We start from the raw sequence: 26313 nt of genomic DNA on the forward strand, positions 1-26313 counted from the left end.
CACAGGTAAGTCTGATGTGTTTTCATGAGAGCCTGTATGTGTGTTTGTGTTAGATTGTTCTGGTGGTGAGTGACAAGATTCAGTTGCGGCATTGTCATCGATTTGCTCTTGGATAGTTTCTTGTGTTTTCAGGAGGGAATGCGGTTCCTCCTGAGAATCTGTCCTTCCTCAGTTCTAACAGTGTATGACCTTGGTCCTACTTCCTCAAGAACTGTAGCTTTCCTGTTCCATGCATTTAGATCCTCAATCCTGACAACATCATCCCTTGTCAATGGTTTCAGAGTTTTGGATGACTTGTCATAGTGTGATTCCTGTTTCAGCTTTAGCAGTTGAAGTCTCTGTCTTAGTTCCTTACTCTGCTTTTCTTTTGCACAGCAGGGTAGCGTGGTGCGCAACTTGCGACCCATTAGGAGTTCAGCAGGTGAAGAACCACAGTCTAAAGGGGAGGCTCGGTAGCTCAGCAGGGCGAGATAAGGATCAGACTTGCTTTCTGTTGCTTTCTTCAGTAGCTGTTTGAGAACTTGAACACCTTTCTCTGCCTTACCATTCGACTGAGCACTCCTGGTACCATGTTATGTTCATAAATAAATAGACGTTTTCATTATGAACAGCTAGCTTGAGCTAGTCATTTATTCAGCCATGTGGACTAGTGTACAGGCATCCATCTTGACTACTGCCTTGTGGGTAGCCCCCTACTAAACATACAGCTCCACCTAGTGTACCATTCTAGAATGACATGTTACTGATCATTACAACCTCCTTCCCCATGACCCTGGACAAGCAGCAAGAGCGTGCAATGGGATTTGGAAGAATAGCGAGCTTTCCCATGGTCCAGGGCGTAGAACTGATGAACCAGCAATGGTCAGGCCTTGCTTCAGGGCTGCAGTGTGCAGGGCATGGCAGCCAAACAAGTCGACCCTCCCCCTTTAAGAGCTGACCGGCGCCAGCGTGTCTGCCTTCATTCAGAAACTCGCCACACCTGCGCTGCGCCCGCCCTCGGTGTTAGCGCCTCGGCACGCCGGCTTAGCGCCTTATGATAGTTGTGCATCGCCTGCTGTAGTGCAGCAGCAACCTCTTGGGGCGCTGCAACTGAATATCGGCGAAGGTGGCGCTAAGTTGCGCCGGGCGCTAAATTTAGCAACCCCCCGACTATAGCGCCCCAAACGTGGCTATACTGAATTTCTAGGCCAATATATTCCTACCTTAAAACATGTTTGAGTTAGCCAAACGTCTGTAAGATAATAAGAACAGATGAATTTTTAGGAATAGGAAAAGGTCATTAGGCCCAGTAAGCCTGACCATTTTGAATAGATTAGTAGCACCTACCTGCTTTCTCACCATTCTCCTAAATCCCTTCTCTCTATAGAAACACATCTAATTGCCTATTAAACCCATTCCACTTTGTTAGCACTCCCTGGAAATTATTCCACAACTCTAATACTCGTTGGGGCGAAAAGTTCAATCAAACTTCCATTCTTACTCCTAACTGCCTAATTTCTAATGAAAATAAATACAATTTTTTGGGAAAATTTTCATAACTGTCAAAAATATATTGAGACCATGAAATCTAAAATAATAAATGGAAAAAACATGATACATCAGCAACAATTTCCAAATAGTAACAACAGCTGCAATTACAAAACATCTAGTATTGACAATATCAGCACAAGATATGAAATCTGGTAAGACTGATAAAAGCAAGATTCCTGGATCTTTCCATCAAGAACACATGAAGGAAATGTACCCAGATCGGCCTCACTGGGCTAAAATATACCTGACTGTTCCTGGGATAAGAACACAAAATCTAATGGCACAGACCAGTACCAATCACTGAGCGAATCATCAGCATGGTTCATATTCTATTCCCTGCGTTCAGTGCACCCCACAGTTCTCTCCCACCCCCAACTCGTACATTGCAACTGATATTGCTTCCTGAGGTGTCAAAGCCAAAAATATGCTCAAATATTTCCTAATTTTTAATGTATCCATTGATATTTGAACCCTTCACCATTGTGAGCAATTTGTGTGGATCAGCATTATCCATTCCTTACATAATCTTAAAAATATTAATTAGGCCACTTCAAAGTTTCTTTGTTTCAAAATAAAAATCACAATTTCCACAACCTTTCCTTATAAATTCCTATATCTAGAATCATTTTGATTGCTCAACTCTATAATGTCTCACGATGACTATAGCTGTACACGGTTTTCCCTATAGGGTCTGGCCAACACCATACACAGCACCACTACCTGTTATTAGGCTGGAGTTGAAGCATATTATTGGGCCGGGTTATGAGAGCATTACTCTCAATTTAACCCATGATACACCTGACCTGGAGCGTTTATGCTGACAATAAAACATGTAACTATCTTCCATTCCTTGTTATTAATATCTTGCACCTCAATTAACACAAAATTCACAAAAATAAGTTGAAATTCAAAGCTGGAAGACCCTAATTATTTTATTCTGTGTTGGTGAACACATACCAACTAAAGCACATTAAATATAAAAACATATACAAATATATAAATAGAATCACCTGTGCATTATCAGAGTACAACACAAACTTGCATGGCACCAGATTGGAATCCGTGAAAGGATAGATTTCATGACCAGGAGCTAGAAATTTTTGTGGAGCAATAAAGAATAAAGAGGCTTTGTTTATCACTTCCGCTGAAGAGGCCAACTCTTGTGTGGCTCCATGTGTAAGGAAGAGTATTGCAGGATTTTTTTTTAGTATTAAGTGGCATATCAACAGGATGTAGCAGCAGACAATTGTGACAAGGATAGACGCCTCATTAACTTGACTCTGGTGGTTCTTGGAAACAGAAAAAGACATGCAGGAATTGTACAGGAAATACACAGATTTACAGCAGCTTAATGTCTGCTTCAGCAAGTGAATGGATTATGCTGCTGGTATTTTGTGAAGCATTTCTGGATTGCTACAAAATGTTCAGTTGCAGTTATCATGGAAGTCTGGTTTAAGCACAAGGAAGTGCCCAGCTATAGTCTTGCAGAGACAAGCTATATTTCTTCAATACACACCAGCATGAAATAGGCCATCCTCATCAAGTCCAATAGCTGTGGACTATACTTGATCCAAAGAAAGAAAGACTTGCATTTATATCATCTTCTTCTTCGGCAGTCCCTCGGAACCGAGGATGACTTGCTTCCACATTAAAAATGGGCTCGCAGGTGACTGATGAGTCCAATGCGGTGGGGCAGATGGTGGTTGAAGGGGCGGGTGGGTGGGGTGCTTGGGTTGACGTGCGCTCCTTGCGCTGCCTGCGCTTGGCTTCCGCTTGCTCCCGGCGAAGAGACTCGAGATGTTCGGCACCTTCCCGGATGCTTCTCCTCCACTTTGTGCGGTCTTGGGCCAGGGATTCCCAGGTGTCGGTGGGGATGCTACACTTTTTCAAGGAGGCTTTGAGGGTGTCCTTGAAGCGTTTCCTCTGCCCACCTGGGGCTCTCTTGCCGTGCCGGAGCTCCGAGTAGAGCGCTTGTTTTGGGAGTCTCGTATCGGGCATGCGGACAATGTGACCTGTCCATCGGAGCTGATTGAGCGTGGTCAGAGCTTCGATGCTGGGGATGTTGGCCTGAGCAAGAACACTGATGTTGGTGTGCCTATCCTGCTAATGGATTTGCAGGATTTTGCGGAGGCAGCGTTGGTGGTACCTCTCCAGTGCTTTGAGGTGCCTGCTGTACATGGTCCATGTCTCTGAGGCATACAGCAGGGCGGGTATCACTGCTGCTCTGTAGACCATGAGCTTAGTGCCGGGTTTGAGGTCCTGGTCTTCAAACACTCTCTTCCTCAGGCGACCGAAGGCTGCACTGGCACACTGAAGGCGGTGTTGGACTTCGTCGTCGACGTCTGCCCTTGTTGACAGTAGGCTCCCGAGGTATGGAAAGTGGTCCACGTTGTCCAAGGCCTTGTGGTGGATTTTGATAATCGGGGGGCAGCACTGTGTGGCGGGGGCAGGTTGGTAGAGGACCTTTGTCTTACGGATGTTTAGTGTAAGGCCCATGCTCTCGTATTTATATGCATTTATATAACACCTTTCACAACCACTGGACGCCTCAAAGCGCTTTACAGCCAATTAAGTACTTTTGGAGTGTAGTCACTGTTGTAATGTGGGAAGCGCGGCACCCAATTTGCGCACAGCAAGGTCCCATAAACAGCAATGTGATAATGACCAGATAATCTGTTTTTGTTCTGTGGATTGAGGGACAAATATTGGCCAGGACACCGGGGAGAACTCCCCTGCAACACCTAGCAACAGCAGATTAATTTTCTCTGTCAAATGGGCTTCCAATCTTGTTTTCCATAGCCCAGAAGAAGCCAATGGCGACAATTAGGGAGGTCCGGACTTCTTTCAGGATTCTCACTTTTCAAGGTGGTTTTGCAGCCATCTTCTTTCCTTGTTTGCCCCAGTTTAGATTACCAAGTTAAGGAAACTAATATTTTCAACTGAAGAGTGTTTGCAATGTTTAAGTGAGCAATACTACAATCATCCCTTTGAACAAAATCACTGACGTCCTTCTCTTGCTGAGCTTAATACACCTATTTGTTGTCATTGGCCTTCATATGGGTAGCCAACCACAATGTAAAAGAGGCATTATCATTAAAGTGATACTGTTTTCTTCTCTGAAATTTAACAGATCTTAGATAAAGATGTGGAAAAGAATGGAGGTTAATCATGCTTCACTGAGGGACTCTTTGAAGGTGGTGTGATAAATAGATAATTGTTCATTTGCATCCTTATAGAGTTGCTTTACCTTATAGGATTTAATATGAAAAAGGGTATCTGTGAAACCTCTCAGGGCCGTGATGAGATCTGCACACTCTAAAATCTAAACAACAAAAAATGAATATTCAGGATTCCAGGCATACAGTTATGACAAGTTAAGTAGATGCTTTTGGCATAGTGTACCACTCCGAAGCTTGGGTTTGGGAATTTCACACTGAAGTTGCTAACCACATTTTGGAACCATAGCATTTGTTGTCTGGGAAAGTGAGAATGATGTTAAATACATAGAACACAGACAAATGACACAGACATTAGCAGGTCTCCCCCTAATTAATAAGCAGAATCCGCCATCAGTCATTTCTCCTTCCGCAAATCTCAGATGTAGGCCAGAGTCATGACTGGAGTCAAGGTTATCGGTATAAACAGAGATGATAGCATTCCTGGAATCACATACCCAGCTGTACCTTTAAGTGGAAGCTTTTCCTGTTAAGATAGATGTATTCATTCAGAGCAGGTGCAGACATGGGTACATGGGTACATTTGATAGCACCCACGACATTGGAGAAGCAAGCAATGACAAAGAAACCCAGTTTGGTTGTCATTTTCTGCTGAGGGGACATTGGAAAGACGATACAGTGGGGGAGGGTGGGGGATATCCTTAGCAATGCAGCACTTGAAAAATAACTTTAAGCATTATTGACTAACCAATGATTGTAAAATATGCCAGTAGTACGGGAGGTGAGAGCTGTGCTCTCCTTTGTTGACAGGAGCCTAATTCACAGAAACCTAACAAATTGTAATCTACTTCTCACTCTACGTAAAAGAAAGAACGTGCATTTATATAGCGCTTTTCACAACCTCAAGATGTCCAAAAGTGCTTTACTGCCAATGAAACACAAGTCACACAGCATTACTTTACTTAACCTACTCCTGAAAGAATAGATGCCAGATGAATCATTGAAACTCATCAATTGTTTGTAGATCCTAAGGATTATTTGTGTTTCTGAAGCACAAATTCAGAAGATACCACTGGTAGCTGTTTGCCATTTTAACTTATATTTGTACTTGAAGAATTCAGTATCATTTATGGGACTGGCAGAAACAATGGTATGGAAACTGAATGTTTAACACTTCCAAAACTGATAATACAATCACTAATTTGCCACCAAGTATTAAATGTGTCTCATTTATGTGAACATCTAATGCAGTTGTATCTAACAGAACTATAGGATACCAGTTGATTTCCCATGGCATTGCATACCAAATGTAGCTTTCAGGTGAAGCGGGGTTAGAAGGCAGAGGATAATTGGACCAGGGCATGTATATGTAATTCCATGGCCACCCCATTGATGCTCAAGGCCCATCTGATGCAATAGTCAGGTGGACCTGTAAATGAGCGAGCAGTCTGCCTGCCTGAAAGAGGCGGGAGGCTACTTAAATAACAGCAACAAAATCAACTTGCATTTATATAGCGCCTTTAACATAGTAACATGTCCCAAAGTGCTTCACATGAGCGTTATCAAAAAGAAATTGACATGAGTCACATAAGGAGATATTAGGACAGGTGACCAAAAGGCTTGATCAAAGAGGTAGATTTTAAGGAGCGTCGTAAAGGGGGAAGTAATTGATAGAGAAGTGGAGAGGTTTAAGGAGGTAATTCCAGAGCTTAGGACCTAGGTAGCTGAAGGTACAGCCGCCAATGGTGGAATGATTAAAATCGGGGATGCGCAAGAGGCCAGAATTGGAAGCGCGCAGAGATCTCGACAGTTGTAGGGCTGGAGGAGGTTACAGAGATAGGGAGGGGCAAGGCCATAGAGGAATTTGAAAACAAAGATGAGAATTTTAAAATTGAGGCATTGCTGGACCGGGAGCCAATGTAGGTCAGCGAGCACAGGAGTGATGGGTGAACGGGACTTGGTGCGAGTTAGGATACGGGCAGCGGAGTTTTGGATGAGTTCAAGTTTATGGAGGGTGGAAGATTGGAGGCCGGACAGGAGAGCGCTGGAATAGTCAAGTCTAAAAATAACAAAGGCATGGATGAGGGTTTCAGCAGTAGATGAGCTGTGGCGGGAGTGGAGTAGGGTGATGTTACGGAGGTGAAAGTAGAAGGTCTTGGTGATGGAGCAGATATGTGGTCAGAAGCTCATCTCGGAGTCAAATACAACATCAAGGTTGCGAACAGTGAGACAGTTGCCAGGGAGAGGGATGGAGTTGGTGGCTAGGGAACGGAGTTTGTGTCAGGGATCAAAGATAATGGCTTTAATCGTCCCAATATTTATTTGGAGGAAATATCTGCTCATCCAGTACTCAATGTCGGACAAGCAGTGTGACAAATCAGGGACAGTGGAGGGGTCAAGAGAGGCAGTGTTGAGGTAGAGCTTGGCGTCGTCAACGTATAATGTGGAACCTGACGTGTTTTCAGATGATGTCGCCGGGGCAGCATGTAGATGTGAAATAGGAGGGGGCCAAGAATAGATCCATGGGGGACTCCAGAGGTAACGGTGTAGGAGCAGAAAGAGGAGCCATTGCAGGTGATTCTCTGGCTATGACTGAATAGCTAAGAATGGAACCAGGTGACTGCAGTCCCATTCAGCTGGATGACGGAGGAGAGGCTTTGGAGGAGGATGGTGTGGTCAACCGCGTCAAAGGCAGACGGGTCAAGAAGGATGAGGAAGGATAGTTTACCATGGTCACAGTCACATAGGATGTCATTTGTGACTGTGATGAGGGCTATTTCAGTACTGTGGCAGAATGGAAACCTGATTGGAGGGGTACAAATATGGAGTTGCGGGAAAGATGGACACGCATTTGGGAGACGACAACACGTTCAAAGACTTTGGAGAGGAAAGGGATGTTGGAGATGGGCCGGTAGTTTCCAAGGACAGAGCTGTCATGGGTCGGATTTTTGAGGAGAGGTGTGATGACAGCAGATTTGAAGGGGAGGGGGTCAGTAACAATATCAGCTAACATGAGGGTCAGGAAGGGAAATGGGTGGTCAGCAGTTTGGTGGGAATAAGGTTGAGGGAGCAGGTGGTGAGTCTCATGGGCAAGATGAGCTCGGCGAGGGCATGAGACGAGATCGGAGAGAAACTAGATTAAAATGCGAGTTCAGGGCTAGGGCAGGGGTAGTTTGGCCAGGTGAGCTAGGGAAAGGGAAGGAAGTGGCAGAAGTAGCTGAACAGATGGTCTCAGCTTTAGTGACAAAGAAGTCCATGAGCTCCTCGCACTTATTGTTAGAGGTGAGGGTGGTGGAGGCAGGGGAGAGGGGTTTAAGAAAACGGTTTGTAGTGAAGAGAGCCGGGGGCTATCTTCGCATTCCCGGATGATCCTGGAATAGTGAGTGGTTTTGGCAGAGGAGAGCAGGATCTGATAGTGCTTTATGTGGTCCAGACAGATCTGGGGATAAATGGCTAAACCAGTTGTCCACCATAACTGTTCAAGTTTGCCACCTTGGACTTAAGGGAGCGGAGATGAGGGCCATACCAGGGGAAACGACTAGGGTGAGAGAGAGTAACGGTTTTCAAAGTTGAAAGTGAGGGTGTGATTGAGCAGATCGGTAGCTGCAGAACTGTCATGGTGAATGGAAGGCCAAAGGCTGGACAATTGGACATTTGAAAGTGCAGTTTATAAAGGATGGGAGAAAGATAATAACCTACAAAAGTACAATTAGAACAATGGAATGCTTCCCAATTCATATCTTTATGACCTTACTGCAAAATTTCTACAGTATAACTCTTACTGCAGCCATTTAATTTCATATGTAAATGATCTGTTATGAAACTGCAATTGCACTACATGATGGTGTACACATGTACAACACTAACTATAGGCTAGTATCACCCAGAGTGCATTTGGTTCAAATCTGTGCATTGGTTTGTGCTGGTGAAAGGGTAAACAGGAACTTTTACTGAGGTACCAATTTACTCCCCATACCTTCTACAGTGTTAGCTTAATAAGAAAGAATGAATATTTGCTAGTAATGAGGCTTCTAATAATGACCCCCCTGTGCACAAAGCCTAACCTGTCAACTAGTGTAGACCAGTAGATCAGTGACTGATTCATACTAATTTATACCATTAGAGTATGTTGCCCAGCTTATAGACTATTCTTTAGTCATTCTTGTTGTGAAAAGGTGACTAATACAGAAACGTTACCTAATTCCAAAATTTCACAAGATCAAGTGTATAAAGAAATCCAAGCACCTAACTGAGCCCCAAACCAGCTAACAATCATACTATCCATCCCTGAGGCCACAAATAGCATTAAGCAGATGATTCCATGAATAGCCAAACTTACATATATCCCTTTCATGGGTCTTTGTTCTTTATGGAATCCTGTAACATCTGAGAGGAGCAAACCAATTACTCATGGGCTTTACTTCATGGTGCTAAAACTTCAAAGAGCACAACCTATAATAGAGAGAAGCATGATTGTCTTAAGATAAATATTCAGCAACCAATTGAAGCACTGTACTTAAATTAATGTGTTCCATCATCATTAGTCCATGTATCATATATGCATAACCGTTCACCTAGTATTAACAAATTATATTGCCAAGTTTTGTATCTAGATTTATACAGGGTTCCTTAATGTGTTGCCTATTTTCTAATTTCTGGAGGCTATCATCTGGTTAATAAAACAGTCCTCCCTGTGTTATTGTAAAATTTAGTAATTCAACTACAGCCCAAAAAAAATGAAGTTACCGATTAATCTCCATTGGGTTAGTTACTCTGATACATTCAGCCAAATATAACCAATGATAACCATGGTTACAAATTTCAATGAAAAAAATGCTAACAAATAATTGATGAAGTCAAAGCAGTAATACAAGAATATCTTTGTAGTGATGGACAGAGAAAATGATTCCTGATTATTAACCTTTAGACTTGCCTGCTGGGCCACGGAAATGCCTGGACTGGAAAACTTTGTAATGTTTCAGCCTTGTGCTTCTGAAATCTTACACTAATAAACCTATTTCAGTTTTAGTGTTTGAATATTAACCTCATACAACTAATAAAAGGTAATAATTCTCATTTAAAATAAAATTTTAAACAGTTTCTATTCGTCCTGTCATCTCTTTGCATCCACTTCATTCTCTATTTGCCCTTTTTATTAACTTTAATTTTGCTTCTCTAAATAGGATAAATTAATACATCCTTTCCGATACTTTTCTAACTTTTAAAGTAACTTCAATGTCTCTTTTTTTTCCTCCTTCAGGTGGGAAAACCAGGTTGAAAGGCCACTTTTCTAGCCAATTAAAAGCCAGAACAACTGTGATTGATAGGCCATATATGATGCAAATAGTTCAATCTTTAACGTATTTTATGCAACAAAATAGCAAGGGCTGTCGATTAGCAATTTAGCTCATTGTCCAACTCCAAACAATAGTTTGCCCCAGTAAATAAACTTGAGACTTGTAAAATAAGCAATTTGAAATCCATGCAGTACTGGATGGGAAGCCAGTGAATGAGAGGTGAGCAGAGCACAGAACGGGATAAGATGCAGGTAGTGCAGCGCTGGAATTAGACATTCTATAAGGTGCAACCCATTGACCTGCTGGGAGACTGTTAGAAAAGTTGAGCCAGAAGGTGACAAAAGTATACAGGAGGCATGAAAGATATGATTTCAGTGAGGGTGAGATAGGAACAGAGTTTGTGAGATTTTGGAAGTGGAAATAGGAAATGTAGTTTAATGGTCAAGAGCAAGGTTGAGAGGCTATTGAGTGAACAGGTAATGGCTTTCATGAAGGAGATGACTCTGAGGGCTGGGGGAGAGATAGGGCAGAGGCTGTACAGTATTCTGTATAGTAAGCTGCATGGCAGGATTTTGGACAGAGGCTGGTGGAGGGCCAGAAGGTTGGAAATTGACCTGGGTAGTTTTGAGAAAGCTGGGGGTTATTTTAATAAAGACATAGTGTAAAAGTGGTACGGTTGGACTGAGCAAGCAGATGTGGATGGTGAAGGAGTTGAGGACGTGATTTAGAGGTGACCTGGTTGGTGATTGAGACCTGAGAGACGGTGAGGCTTCAGTTGTGGGATGGCCAAGTGTATGTGTGAGAGAATTAATGTGCAGACTGTTATCACCAACTTGTTGTTATTACACAGAATCACTATAATTATCGCAAAAAGAGTCATTGTTATATTTGCTTAGGAAATACTGTAGTGTTTGGAGTGTTCTTTATTATTTTATCTTTGTGTACTATGTAAAGTAGTTTAGAAAATGTTACATAGAATAAATTCTTGAAGAATCACACAAGGGAACTGGTTGGCATAGTGGGTTAGACACTGGCCTTTACCTCTAACACAGGAGTGGGCCTTAGGCGTAGCGGTAGCATCCCCGCCGCTGGGCCAGAAGGCGTAGGGGAGAAATTGGGTGAGTAGCGTTACTTGTTAGCGCCTAAAGAGGCAGGCAGTGGCTATAGCGCCACTGGCTGCGCCTCCCACGATATTGAGTTGGGGCGATAATGGTGGCGTTAACCTATTGCGCTGCGCCGCCACCGATGACGTCATCGGTGTGCGCAGCGCCCCATTCGCGCCCCGTTCACGATATTTGGTAGTGAACGCCGCAGTTGCGCCGTTCGCTACCCGCGCCCCGTTCACGGGGCCTTACTGTGCCGGCAGCGGCGCAAGTTAAGGTGGAGGTGTGGGGCGGCCACCTTTTTCGGCGGCCGCCTGCCAGCACCTCCGTCCCCGGCCTCCTAACCCCCTCCCCGTGGCATTGCCGGCTGTTTCCCGAGAGCCCGGCACTTCTCCTTGGTGCCGGGCTTGTTTGCCGGCACTCGCGAGCGGGGTTCGCGCTGTTGCAGGCACCTCCCCCTTAACAGTGGGAGGAAGGCCTGCAGTACCGCAGCGTGCCGTGCCGCAGCGTGTGGCGCTGCGGCACGTTGCGCTGCGATATTCAGTTTCAGCGCCCTAAGAGGGGCGCGGAGCACCTCGAGCCTCGCCCCGTGTCCCTCGAGGGGCAATGAAACTGAATATCTGACGATCGCTGAAGCCTCGAATGCTGCGCTAAATCCTGCGCTCAGGCGACTTTTGCGCCACTTTGGCGCCCCAACCCAATTTCTAGGCCGTAGGGTTTTGAACATCGCTCCAGACAGTCCCAGCAAGTGGAGTCGGAGCTCCGGCTCTAAATTCTGGGTTGACATCTGTAAAGTCTGTGGGTTGTTTAGTTAATTAATACACAGACTCCAAGAGTAACTTAAAACAGGACTTTACTATTCGAAGGTCAGGGTGAATCTGCCCAATAAATCCTGACACAACACTTATATACTGGTGTGGTCACCGTCGGTATTACAGTATACAGAAGCCAAACAAAGTAGTGCCACACCTAAAATAGTTCTCTTAAAGGTGAACGGTTACATACAATAGTTCTCTTAAAGGTAGACGGGTACATACACTACAATCCTCCCTTTTTAGCTTACAACATACTTATTCCCCATTAAACATAACATATAATCAACTTCATGTAAAACAATTCACAGATATAGTCTCTGCGGGAAACAGTTCACAGATTCAGTCTCTGCGGGAACAGTTCACAGATTCAGTCTCTGGTCTTGACTCGGTCCGAACAACATCTCTGTGGTGTAGCCGGTTCACATTTCTAGCGTGACTCATCCAATAGTCTTTCCCTTGGCTTAACAGCTTGAACTTCCGTCCTGCTGAACCAGCAGTGCTGACTTTTACAAACAGCTGGACTGCCTTGGTAATTTTTCCTACTTTCCAACTGATTTGGCCCCCTTCGTAGGGCCCACGTGCATGATCTGATAGAAGTGATAATGATTTAGATGGTTATCGTCTTCTGCTTCGTCTTTTTCTTTTCTGCTTCTTGGAGACTCTCGGGGCTCCCTTATCCGCTGCCAGCTGTAGCACCACCATCTCCCTATGTTCCTTAGACTTTAAGTGTTTCATCCTGATTTCTGCACTTTGGGAGTTTTCATCACAAGCTGGGCAGACCAAGTCATCGTAATATTCCGTGTCACTCAACAGGTCATGGTAATATTCGGTGTCGTCCTGAGCTAGTCTAGCGAGAGGGCCTGCTACTTCTTCCTTACCCAACTGGACGTTAGCCGACTGTTGTTCCCTCCCTAGACATCTTTCCTGAAGAGACTTCTTCATGCGTTCATATTCATCCCGCTCTTCCTGGGTTTCCTGCCAATCCTTCACTAATGACCTCATTTGTGATTCCAATACTTCCCCTTCCATCGGGGATTGATTGATCGGGCTATTCAATCCTTCTACTGGAGCAGCTGTTTCAACATTCTGTAGTTCACATTGACGTGATTCAGCGTACTTTCGGCAGCCCCGTAAAATCTGTGTTGCAACCTCAACTATTCCCCAAACTTTTGAGAGCTCCGAACCCCTTCCCTTTGAAGATTGAAGCTCGTGTTCAAATGGTTCCCATTGCAGAGTCTTGTCTCTCAGCATATGAAGGAGTTGGCTGACCGTTAACCCTTCCACGGGGACCCTGTGGATCAGAGTCTTCTCCATTTCATCCACCTTTTCCTCCAATGCGTTCACCTTTTTTTCCTCTTGTACTTTGGCTTTAAGCGCTCGGAGAAGTTGCGCCTTGATGCTCTCTAGCTCATGTTCAGGGGCCATTCTTACAGTCTCTGTGTTTCTTACAGTTGCCTTTTCTTTCACTGAAAAAATTCCCAGTTGAATCTGTTCTTCAAGTTGTTGAACCTCGGTCATTGCCGCCTCATATTTGTCTTGGGTTTCCTTCAATATTTTTATGAGTTCTTGGACATCTTGACTTTCATGTTCTGCCATGTCTTTCACCTCTAATTTCTCATCTATGGATGGAACTTCTACCGATGAGTCTGTCTTGGCCTTGAGCTCATCAAGAATTTCCTGCAGCCTTTGGACTTCTTGCTCATGTTCAACCTTTAGTTGCTCATATGCTTCCACTGAAACTAGCTTTTCGGAGGTTGCCGAGTTAACCCCCTCCAGGATTGTAGCCTGGGCCTGTTCATACTGTTCCTTCAACTTCTCAAACTGTGCTTGTAAGGAGTCGTAGAGAAGAACTGGAATAAAATCCTGGCTTCCTGAAGATTCCTCTTCATTTGCTTCTTTCTGCAAATATTCTAACTCCTGAACATCACAAGGGAGATGTGATCGGTGATTGGTCACGATGGCTCTATGGTCGCTCTCTGCTTGAGCTAGCTGCTTCTGTTGTCTTTCCAGATTCTCCCATTCGGTGTCATAGAACTTTTTCATTGTTTTCATCTCTTGTACGAGACGGTAACTCAATTGTTCTAATTGTTGTCGTAATTTGAAATAAAGTTGAGTCCGAGCTCGGTGTTCTTCCGTCATGGATATGTCCTTAAACTGAACAGACTCAGAATTCTCTGTCAAACTATGTTGTCGTTGTTCGGTGGAGATCTGTTCTGAAACTTTGTTCTTCTCTGGAGCATAAGCCTTTCTGCATGCCTTCGTTTTTCCAACCTTAGTCGGCAAGTCCATTTTAGCCTTGTCTTTCACATTTGGGTTGGTCTTATCGTCATCCGATTCAGAATCTGAGCTGATTGTCTGCACCGAGTCCTCACTCGTTATGGCTTTTAGATAGTGCCATTCCATGTCTATTTTCTTGATCCACTCCCGTCCTAGAAGTGGTGGTCCTCCCTCAGGTAGTACGTATAAGTTCATTCTTGGGTGTTCTTTACCCCTATCTCTCACCTTGACTCTTATCTTTCCCATGGGGTATACTTTATGCCCCGTGTATGTCTGCAATACGAACTTGGTATCTCTTAAGGGTATATGTGAGAATAGCTGGTGGTAATCCCTTCGATTTATGACTGATAGAGCTGATCCAGTGTCCAACTCCATTTTCACTTGGACTCCAGCTATTTTTAGCATGACCCAGATAGTTTGTAGGTCAGCTTCCTTACTCACATTGTGAATTCTCAGACTACCCAGCTCCTGGCCGTTTGGGTCTGAGTCCGAATTCTGTTCGTCTGAACTCTTCTCAGCCACCTTGTGTACCTTGTTGTACTTTTCCTGTGATGGCTTCCTTTGGTTGTTGGTCCTTTGGTTGTTGGTCTTCTTCCCTGACCGGCATACCTTAGCTATGTGACCCAGTTTGCCACATTTCCTACATTCCTGGTTCTTAAACCAGCATTGGTTCTGGTCATGTGTTGTCTTCCCACAACGATAACATTTTGTTGTTGTCGAGGTAATTTGATCCACACTGAGTGCCGCTGTCTTTAGCTGCATTTCCGCAGTTCCCTTCACTGCGGCTTCGTGCAATGCTGCAATAAGGACAGCCCTGTCAAGTGTAAGGTCGTTCTCTTCGAGTAGTCGCTTTTGCGTTCCTTCCTTTGCCAATCCGCACACGAACTTGTCTCGCAATGCCTCTGTCAGATTCCCTCCAAACTGGCAGTATTTCGCTAGTCTACGCAGTTCGACCAAGTATTCTGCGTTGCTTTTGTCTTTCCGTTGCGTTCTCGCATAGAATTTGAATCGTTCCGTCAACATCAACGGTGTGGGGTTCAAGTGATCCTTCAGAACAGCCACAATATCATCGAAAGTCTGATCCGCCGGTTTAGCTGGTGATAGTAGATGCTTCAAGAGCCCGTATGTCTTCGCGCCCATCGAGTTTAGCAAGGTTATAGCTTTGTCATCTTCTTCTATTTTATTGGCCTCACAATAGATCTCCATGCGTTCCACATACGTGGCCCAGTCTTCTACCTCGGAATTAAAATCGTTGATGTTACCACGCTTAGGCATCTTCCTCTCTTCCTGATAAACACCACGAATTATTTCTTTAAAATGTTTTTTTTTTTTTTTCAAGATGGCGGTTCCCGCGAAAATGGCGGTTTCCCGCGCTTATCTTCTCTCCCCGCCCACTTCAATGGCGGTTTCCCGCTTCTGTCTTCTTCCCCGCCTAATGGCGGCTTCCCGCGTTTCTTCCCTGGCGGGAGGGGTACACTTTCCCCACGGGCGACGGCCGCTGGCTTTCAGGTTCACAGCCTGCGCGTCGGCTTCAGTGCTTTCCCTTTTCTCGGCAGGGCAACCGGCGCTGGGTACACCCCGTTGACGGCGAACAGTTTCAGCCGCTGGACTGGCTCTCGCTCAGTCTCCCTTGCTCGGGCTCTGTCTCTCTCCCGCTCGCTCGGCTCTACCGGCGCTGGGTACACCCCGTTGACGGAGAACAGTTTCAGCTGCTGGACTGGCTCTCGCTCAGTCTCCCTTGGTCGGCTCTGCCTCTCCCGCTCGCTCGGCTCCCAATCGCGCCTCCCAGCCCTCTCGCAGTCCGGTGCTTCCCTCCCCGGCTGCGGCTGAGTTTATCTCTTCCCGCGCCTACGTTCCCGGTCGCAGCGCTTCGTGGCTTCGGTCACTGCCCGGCCTTTTTCACTGGTCGCGGTCTAGCTGTCTCACGACGCCGTTGCGTCCCCCAGCCTGTCTGTACCGCGGCTTCCTTGCTCCACGCTGCCCCAGTCTCAGCGCCTCTGGACCCGACTTCTGTCCGGCTCCTTTCCCCCTCGACCGTGGTCGAGTGCACCGCCCTTATCCTCCGGTTATTCTTTATACTTTTCCTTACTCACAGTCACCGTGGCCGCCTTGCTTCTCGTGCTGATCGGCTCACTCCTCACCGTGGCAGAAGGGACAGTCAGTGCCTGTTGCTGATGGAAGTCTTTGGGCTGAAAATTCAGTAGGGTTAGCGCCCCATTTGAGGCGCTAGAGGGCCTAGCGCCGGAGTTATGGCCGGTTTGTAAATTCAGTGGGGCCCTGCCATCGGCGTTAGACCGGTTGCGCTGCGCCGGCACCGATGACGTCATCGGTGTGCGCAGCGTCCCGGTTGCCGTGGTGACGGGCCCCAACGCCGAAATTGAGTTGCGGCCGCCTCGCCCGTGGCAGCCGCAACTAACGATGTTTCAGCAGAGTCCTACGCGAGTTAGCGCCAGCGCATTAAGGTCGCGTGGCGGCCGGCCGCTTTCCCGCCGGCCGCCTGCCCGCACCTCCCTCCCCGGACTCCTCCACCCACCCCCCCCGGAACAGATGCGTCTGGCCTGCGAGCCCGGCACTTCTCTGAGGTGCCGGGCTCATTTTTTTCAAGATTTCAACAGCCAGCGGGCGGGTGCAGGCAGCTCCTCCTTAACTGAAGGAGGAGGCCTGCACTTCCCCAGCCTGCCGCACCGCATCAGGTGCCGCAGCGCCGGAATTGCGCCACAATGCGGCAGTCAGCGCCCATTTCGAGGCGCTGACACCCTCCTGTAGCGCCGGCAGCCATTTGGGCGCGGCGCTACTGAATTTTTGGCGCGCGCAGGGGGACTTAGCGCCGGCGCTAAATTTCCGGCGCTAAAGCCCTGGCGCGGCGCCAACTGAATTTCTAGGCCTTTGTCTCTAAATTCTTCCTCCTTTCTAGTTCTGCAGCCTCGAGTTTTCTCCCAGCAGAACGACGAGGGCGGTTGCCTCTTCTCGACGCTCGTTAACTGCTTCGGAAGTATTGTTGCCGCAGGGTACGATCGGCCTCGTCGCCACTGTAAAGTCTGTGGGTTGTTTAGTTAATTAATACACAGACTCCAAGAGTAACTTAAAACAGGACTTTACTATTCGAAGGTCAGGGCGAATCTGCCCAATTAATCCTGACGCAACACTTATATACTGGTGTGGTCACCGTCGGTATTACAGTATACAGAAGCCAAACAAAGTAGTGCCACACCTAAAATAGTTCTCTTAAAGGTGAACGGTTACATACAATAGTTCTCTTAAAGGTAGACGGGTACATACACTACAACATCCAGCGGGATACTTGCGTCCGTGGGTGTCATAGAGTCATAGAGTTATACAGCACAGAAAGAGGCCCTTCGGCCCATCACGTCCACACCGGCCATCAAGCCCTATCTAATCTAATCCCATTTTCCAGCATTTGGTCCGTAGCCTTGTATGCTATGGCATTTCAAGTACTCATCCAAATGCTTCTTGAATGTTGTGAGGGTTCCTGCCTCTACCACCCTTTCAGGCAGTGAGTTCCAGATTCCAACCACCCTCTGGGTGAAATTTTTTTTCCTCAAATCCCCTCTAAACCTCCTGCCCCTTACCTTGAATCTATGCCCCCTTGTTATTGACCCCTCTACTAAGGGGAAAAGTTCCTTTCTATCCACCCTATCTATGCCCCTCATAATTTTGTATACCTCAATCAGGTCCCCCCTCAGCCTTCTCTGCTCCAAGGAAAACAACCCCAGCCTGTCCAGTCTTTCTTCATAGCTGAAGCGCTCCAGCCCAGGTAACATCCTGGTAAATCTCCTCTGCACCCTCTCCAAAGCAATCACATCCTTCCTATAGTGTGGCGACCAGAACTGCAGACAGTACTCCAGCTGTGGCCTTACCAGCATTTTGTACAGCTCCATCATAACCTCCCTGCTCTTATATTCTATGCCTCGGCTAATGAAGGCAAGTATCCCATATGCCTTTTTAACCACCTTATCCACCTGTTCTGCTGCCTTCAGGGATCTATGTACATGCACACCAAGGTCCCTTTGATCCTCTGTCTTTCCTAGGGTCTTACCATTCATTGTGTATTCCCTTGCCTTGTTAGTCCGTCCAACATGCATCACCTCACACTTTTCAGGTTTAAATTCCATTTGCCACTGTTCCGCCCATCTGACCAACCCATCTATATCGTCCTGTAGCCTGAGGCTTCCCGCCTCGCTATTTACCACCTCACCAATTTTCGTGTCATCTGCGAACTTACTGATCATACCTTTTACATTCACATCCAAATCATTAATGTAGACCACAAACAGCAAGGGACCCAGCACCGATCCCTGCGGTACCCCACTGGACACAGGCTTCCAGTCACAAAAACAACCTTCCACCATCACCCTCTGCCTTCTGCCACTAAGCCAGTTTTGGATCCAATGTGCCAAGGCACCCTGGATCCCATGGGCTCTTACCTTCCTGACCAGTCTCCTATGCGGGACTTTATCAAAAGCCTTACTGAAATCCATGTAAACCACATCCACTGCACTACCCTCATCCATACACCTAGTCACCCCCTCGAAAAATTCAATCAAATTGGTCAGACATGATCTTCCCTTGATAAAGCCATGCTGACTATCCCTAATTAATCCCTGCCTCTCCAAGTGGAGGCCAATTCTGTCCCTCAGAATTTTTTCCAATAATTTCCCTACCACTGATGTTAGGCTCACTGGCCTGTAATTCCCTGGTTTATCCCTACTACCCTTCTTGAATAATGGTACTACATTAGCTGTTCTCCAGCCCTCTGGCACATCCCCTGTGGCCAGAGAGGTTCTGAAAATTTGTGTCAGAGCCCCTGCAATCTCCTCCTTTGCCTCACATAGTAGCCTGGGATACATCTCGTCCGGGCCTGGGGATTTATTCACTTTTAAGCCTGCTAAAATCACTAGTACCTCCTCCCTCTCGATGCTAATATGTTCAAGTATATCACAGTCCCCCTGCCCGATTTCTAGGTCCACATCGTCCTTCTCCATAGTGAACACAGATGCAAAATATTCATTTAAAACCCCACCTACATCCTCTGGCTCTACACACAGTTTGCCACTTTGGTCCCTAATGGGCCCTACTCTTTCCCTAGTTATCCTCTTGCCCTTAATATACTTATAAAACACCTTAGGATTTTCCTTTATTTTGCTCACCAGTGTTATTTCATGGCCCCTCCTCGCTCTCCTAATTTCTTTTTTAAGTATCCCCCTGCACTTTTTATACTTCTCTAGGGCTTCCTCTGTCTTTAGTCCTTTGTATCTGCCAAAAGGCCCACTTTTTTTCCTAATCCATTCTCGTATATCCCTTGACATCCAAGGTTCCCTGGGCTTGTTGGTCCCACCCTCGTATGGGTTGTGGGAGCCCGTAAAACCCTCCCGCCATGGGACTAACCACCCTAATGGCTGGTACGAAGATGGTTACGGTCACGGAAGGAGCGTTAATCGCGGCCAGAAATCCTTCCACCACTTCATACAGTTCCCCAAAGGGAACAGTATGAAGACACGTACGACGACGACCTCTAACACCGTGCAGATGCCTCCTATCGGAAAAAAATCTACACACTTACCTGAAGGCTTCCGAGGTCCGGACACTTCCGCTCCTGGGCCTCTCCAAAGTCGAAATGCACAGGGCCCACATATCCCAAGGGCGCATACGGTTCGCAAGTGCCCCTGGGATCACGTGGGCCAGGCGAGACAATGAAAGATGGCGATCCCCCTTCATACTTTTGACAGATAAAACTGTCAAAAGTATAAATGGGGATCACCCCAAAAACACATCAAAACATTAAATACATAATTTTTTTAAACCACTTTTTTTAAATGAGTTAAAATTACATTAAATGAAAAAAAAATTAATTCATTTTGTTGAAAAAAATAATTGAAGTTTTTTACAGGGCTAAAAATAAACTTACCTTTTTAAAAAGTATTTTAAAATTATAAATGAGTGAAACATTTTAAAAAACTTTTTTAAACTCTTATGCTGGTAAAATCAGGCCTTACCCTTGCTTTTACCAGGCATAAGATTTTTAAGTGTATTCAGCGGGCGGAGGTTCTGCAGAAAGTGGAACTCTCCCCCCGCAGAGGCCCTTCTCTAGAGCAGGCGTCCGATCTGTCAAGGGGTTTCTTGACAGATCGGAAATGCTGGTTTTCAGCGCATGCGCTTTGCATGCCTGAAACCGACATTTCCGATGTCCCTACAGATGTGTGCACACCTCGTACACACCCGTAGGCATCGGAAAATACGGACCTTTATTTTAATTTCTAATGGAACATCCAGCAGAAATTGTATGACATGCCAACTTTACATTGTAAATGATATGGAAATAAGTGTCATATGAGGAGATACAAACAAAATTTTGCGGTATATTTGTCACACAATGACCTTGCCAATAGTAGTGTCCCTGCAGGTCATTGTTGATCAGGTAGCACAGTTCAGTAACAAACCTCCTGTTGAGCCTTAGACTGGTCATGCAGTGTTTCTTGGTGAGGTTTGGGTCACTGCGCCTGTCATGGTGGGCCTGCTGCTTTAAGTATGTTGTTCTGTGATGGGGAAAACTTCCTATGTCCTGCACACTCCTGCTCTGTGCCTTCCTTAACCTTCTGTTGCACAATAAATTAATCAGCAATGACTGCTGCACCCATACAGTCAGGATAAAAACTCTGCTACACTTTTCACTTCTATCAGTCTGCGGCAAAAGCTAAGTAATCCTATCATTACCATATAAATTAACTCACTGATCTGAATATGAGTTTTGAATTCAGATTTTTATAAATAAACACACTCTCCTCACACAGTTGTGGCTGAGGTTTCTCATAACTGGCCTGTAACAAGGTCGATAGCTCTTAACACGCATGTTTTCGTGCTAAGTTTTATGAACACTTTTAGCGTAGGAGCAAGACTCAAATTAGCGGCAAAATGGAACAAAAGTTTATTAACACTTTCTACCAGTTTAGTTTACCTATTTATTCACGTCTACTTTTTCCACAACAACTAATACGTGGAGTAAAATATGGCCCTGAATTGTTCGGATCCACAAGATCAAATTTTGATTCTCTTCAGGTTTTTGTAACATGATTCTCCAGAAATAAAATCACATTTCCCAAAATCTGCTAGTGTGGTTTCCTCTTCAAAGTGGGAAAAATATTTTTTTTGAATGCCCTGTCCTACCTTGTGGCAAAAATGTCATCTGTGCCACTTTGTTGATTTAGAAATGAAAGGTGGGCAGATGTTGTCATGGCAACTCAGTTTCATTTTACCCCATAGTCCATTTCCAACCTGTTACCAAATTACTAAGCACTGCGGCAATGCATCAAAGAGCACACAGTGATGCTGTTAATGTCATGAAACTAAACACTCTGCTGTCTGAAACATGTTGTGTCAGCTTGGAAATAAGAAGGTAATTTTTTTCTGGCAGAACACCAACCATTCATCCCTTCTAACTTACCCTTTGGTATCAACAGACTTCAGCGCTTTATTTATTTATTTAATTGGGCTATGGAGAAAAGAGGTGGTTAAAGGACAAGTATCAACCTAGCATTAATAGTCAGCAACACATAAACTGTCATCTTTTATAATATTAACCACGTTTTACTCTAAAGAAACTTCTATATCGATATTATTGTAATCAAACTTAAAGTTCTGTAAGGCAATTATAGTGATTTAACTTCTCATTTATTGTGGTTTTTATATTGTGCACCACAAAAATTGGCAATGTTTCTAAGATGTTAATGCTAAAGCTCTTTCGTCTTCTGTTCAATATGAAACATCACTATGGTGCTCCTGAAATCTTAGATTAATAAAAAGGTAGGTTCTGCCAAATGTTCATGTTTTTAAAAGTTTTAAGTTTACACAGAGTCATTTCAGATGTTGTAATGACACACTATCTAGGGCAGTCTGCTAATATTTCAAGGGTTTTCTCCTGGGTGATCTTTGTTATCTCGTTCATCAGCTCAATGTGTCATGCAGGGATAGACGAACACAGAGAGGATATCACATTAATCGTAATGTTTCCGGGGTTTGGGGAGGGAGATATCACATTAATGATATCACGTCAATAATAGTGTTTCTGGGTTAGGGGAAGAATCACAAGTAAACTCTGTTGTTTTTTTGTCAACAGGAGTACAATAAGCCCATGATGCACTGAGGCCTTTGCAAGTATATTCATATATCTGCTGATCCAATTGCATCCATATTTTTAATGTAAATACAGTAATTGTGAATGTTTTACATACATAAAAATACGGTAGAAAGTTCATTCAGACAGGCTGACATACACTAGAGGATACAGTAGAAAGTGCATTCAGATTCAATTCGACACACAAGGGTATAGTAGAAGTTACATTCAGATTCAGTCCTAGACACATGAAGATTCAGTGGATGCTCTTTTAGTTTGGTTCAGTCTGGTCCATTAGATATCAGTGCACTCATTTCTATAACTTCAAAATCATCAGTTATGTATTGATACTTCTAGATTGTAATTCTATTGTAATGTATACTTTGACTATTTATATACTTCATAACAGTCTATTCAGGCTCATCCTTACCATTCAGAAAAATGTTGTCAAATATGGGCCATTTTGCAGCTCTTAAAATATTCAGCTATGGTGTTCACATGCCAAGTCCGAAATATTAACACTCTGTGCTGTCAGACAGCCTAATGATTCAAACTTTCCTCCAATTGAACATGAGGCAGATTGAAGCCACAATTTTTCGTCCCCAGCATAAACTCTGTTCCCTTGCCATTCGCTCTGATCCCTTCCCCCAACCAGTTGCTCAGGCTGAATCAGACGATGAGAAACCTTGATGTCCTGTTCAACCCAGAGCTGCGCTTCGAACCTCACATCCTACCAATCACCAAGGCTGCTCACTTTTATGCAATCAATAATGCCCACCTCAGCCCCTACTTCACTCCCACTACTGCTGAAATCCTTACTGTCAACTCTAGACTTGATTTCTCCAATGTCATAGTGAAAATAAGATAAATGGCCAGTTAATCTATTTTAGGTGTTAATTTGAGGGATAACTGTTGGCCAGGACACCAGGAGAATTCCCCTGCTCTTCTTCGAATAGTGGCATGGGATCTTTTACGTCCACTTGAAAAGGAAGACAGAGCTTTGGTTTAACGTCTCATCTGAAAGACAGCACCTACATATCTGCAGCACTCCTTCAGTACTGCACTAAAACGTTGGCCTAGATTACGTACACAAGTCCCGGCTTGAACCACAATCTACTGACTGAGAGGCAAGAGTGCTACCATTGAATCAAGCTGGGAGTTTTACTTTGGGAGCGTAAGTTTTATTGTTGTTGTTTTAATATTTGCCTTTTATTAATGATCACATTAATAATATATTGCTGGGGATCAATTCCAGGTTGCAGTTGTAAATATTGGAGGGAATCCGAGGACAAGGTTCTTTTTTAATCATCTAAATTTCTTGATTGACATAATATTTCATATGTTAGAATTGTTACTGATCTGAGTGTTTCCTATTGTTCACATTGTACCATAATGATAATATTTGCACTTATGTAATCACTTTGAAAATTCTCAAAGCATTTTGCACAATGAATTCTTGAAGTACAGTGTCTGCTATTTGGGCAAACGCTTACTGGTTTGTGCCCTGAAGGATTCTTTAAGGCTTGTGGGAAACTACAGGTTTATTTTTTTTTAAAGTTTTGGACAATTAAATTTTAAAAATCCTTTGCTATGGGGGGTTTGAAGACAGCATTACAGGAATAATCTATGTTTGATTGCTGAAGAGCAGTTCAATAACATGTGTGTTCAGTACAATCTACCACTCTAAGAATGTAAAGTTAAGGGTGATGAACATTTCTACTTATATGTGTTTCTTATTCTTCAGCCTCAGGTTGTTTTTAAGCTACATGGTTTAGAGTTTACAGTTTGAAGACAGTTCACTCCCTTACCATCTGTGCCACAGCCATTACCTGTATTTATTTCACAGTGACTTTAAAACAACATGTCATCCTACTAATTCCCTACAACAGCATTGGAAATGTTTGCGTGTAGAAGCTTGCTGTATTTAACCAGCCCCATTTGACATCTGCTCCTGTGCCGTGCTCGAGTTTTCTCAGGCAGGGGCGGAGGGGTTGCTTAAGGGGACAGGGAGCTCGAGCTGTCACTAAAACCCCTTGTAGTCCTTTGGTAAGTTTGATCTTGCGGTTGGGCCAGATTTCAGTTCTCACAGATTTATATTAAAGTTCAATGTGAACTCCACCCAGTAATGGAAGCTGCTGGTTTTCTGTTTCCTCGAGCTTTGTTAAAGAGTCCCTTGGTAACTGACATATTTTTATAAATTTCAGGCATTTAAACGCACTTCCAGTCGCTCGCTGGCAGATCACTAATTTACTAGGCATCATCAGATTTGTACCACAGGCCAATGATCACAAGCTGTGTATTTAATTTCTTCTATACGAGCTACTGTAAAGTGAGATTTTTTTTGCTGGAGGGAAAATTTTATAAGAAATTTTTCTGCCAAAAATTTCTGATTGGGAAAATTTGATCAAATATAATAACAAAAATATCACCAAATTCATTTAGGCAAACTTATTGAAAGCCACTGAAACAATAATTAAAGGTGGTGACCTACCCTCTGGTGACTCAGCAGAAGAATCTATACTAATGGTCAGAGCTTTCTTTTTTGGTTAGTCAGGTGTTTGACACACATACAATGCATCACCATGTTTCAGAGTTTGTCCTACAGAAAGCCTACTGAGAAACCTATCTTTGCTTCATTCAGAGTGAATACTCTCTCCCCCATAGGGACACACCCCACTTACCTTAAGGCTACAAAGCTTTGCATAAGTTGGCAGAGCTAAGCCCCAGTGCATGCAGGGGGAGTATTAGATGAAAACCATTGCATGGCGAATTGAAACTCATGGCGTATCTCTTCACCGCCACAGATTGCTGGTTCTTTTTAAGCACTAATAATGGCAGGCACCGTATACTTGCCATTATTCTTCCAGCAATTTCTGGGCCATTCTCTCAAAACTTTATATTGTGTACACTCCAACCTGTGAGCTGCTGTTGTTTTCAATAGTAATTATCCCCTACTTGCCAAGCCTGTTCCGTTTGGAGGTAATCAACATTAAATGCACAAAACTTCAAAATTGTTGCATGTGGACTTGGTACAAATTGACATGTATTTTCAGGGGCTTGGTTAGAATGAAGCTGGCCTGGACAAAGGTGTCCGAAAGGGTCAGTGCCACCACAGCATCATCCCAAGGACCTGGGTGCAATGCAGGAAGAAGCTCAATTACCTCACAAGAGCAGCAAGGGTAATTACAGCTCTTCATCTCTCTCAACAACACCTGACAACAGTCCTTTCATCCCCCTCCTCACCACAATTACCTCCCCATCATCACATTCTTCAACATACAATCACAAGGACACACTGCATCACTTCTCTTGCTCATTCCAAACACACTCGCCTCTTCCTTTGCTCTCTTGACACCACACACTGACATCATTATCTTCTCACATCTTACTACTTGCACAACCACCAACTCCTCCCAGCACTCCTTTCCTGTTTAACATTATACACACTAGGCTTTATGTTCATCATCTTCCCATCCCTATTCCATCTTGCTTCTTCTCCACCTCTCACCATATGCACCAGCCCTACAGGTCTCCACTTAACTATTAAACAGCCACTCGCTAACTCTTTCACCCCCAGCCCGCTTTCTGTAGGACAAGAACGTGAAGAGGACCAAGACCTTAGGAGGAGTACTGAACATCATAGCCCTCACCCAAGTGGACCAAAAAGCTCTGGAGATCATTGGCCCAGATAAAAATTACATTGACTTCAGTGCAGACCTCCATTCGTGCAACCGTTATGCTTTTACTACAGGGTGTTTTGCATCCCCAAATAGCGTCATCTTCCTTAGGTGCACATTCTACGGCAGGGCACCTAAACATTCAGTATCCAAAAGAACAATGTTTCCACGTGTTTCCGTTGTGCCGTCATGAACAACGTTTTCCCCTTTTCTAGTGAGCAGCCCTTTAAGAGCTTTATCCTGTCCCCAAATTTGAAAGCCCCAGCCAAGTGTGCTGCTCTCGTGAGATGATTGAGTCTCTCTCTGCATT

The 26313-nt window shown here is 44.6% G+C and overlaps 1 long non-coding RNA gene across 1 annotated transcript in view; it reads right to left on the reverse strand.

The window, feature by feature from the left end:
* LOC147115675 (uncharacterized) overlaps positions 1–26313 on the reverse strand; it is a 165892-nt gene that overhangs the window by 99521 nt on the left and 40058 nt on the right. Inside the window, exon 2 of the long non-coding RNA XR_015078662.1 lies at positions 9046–9158. This is a non-coding gene — a long non-coding RNA (uncharacterized LOC147115675). The remainder of the gene's footprint in view (positions 1–9045; positions 9159–26313) is intronic.

Source organism: Somniosus microcephalus, chromosome 6 (assembly GCF_052327205.1).
Source record: "Somniosus microcephalus isolate GS21.2 chromosome 6, FLI_Smic_1.0, whole genome shotgun sequence".
Lineage (NCBI taxonomy): Eukaryota > Metazoa > Chordata > Chondrichthyes > Squaliformes > Somniosidae > Somniosus > Somniosus microcephalus.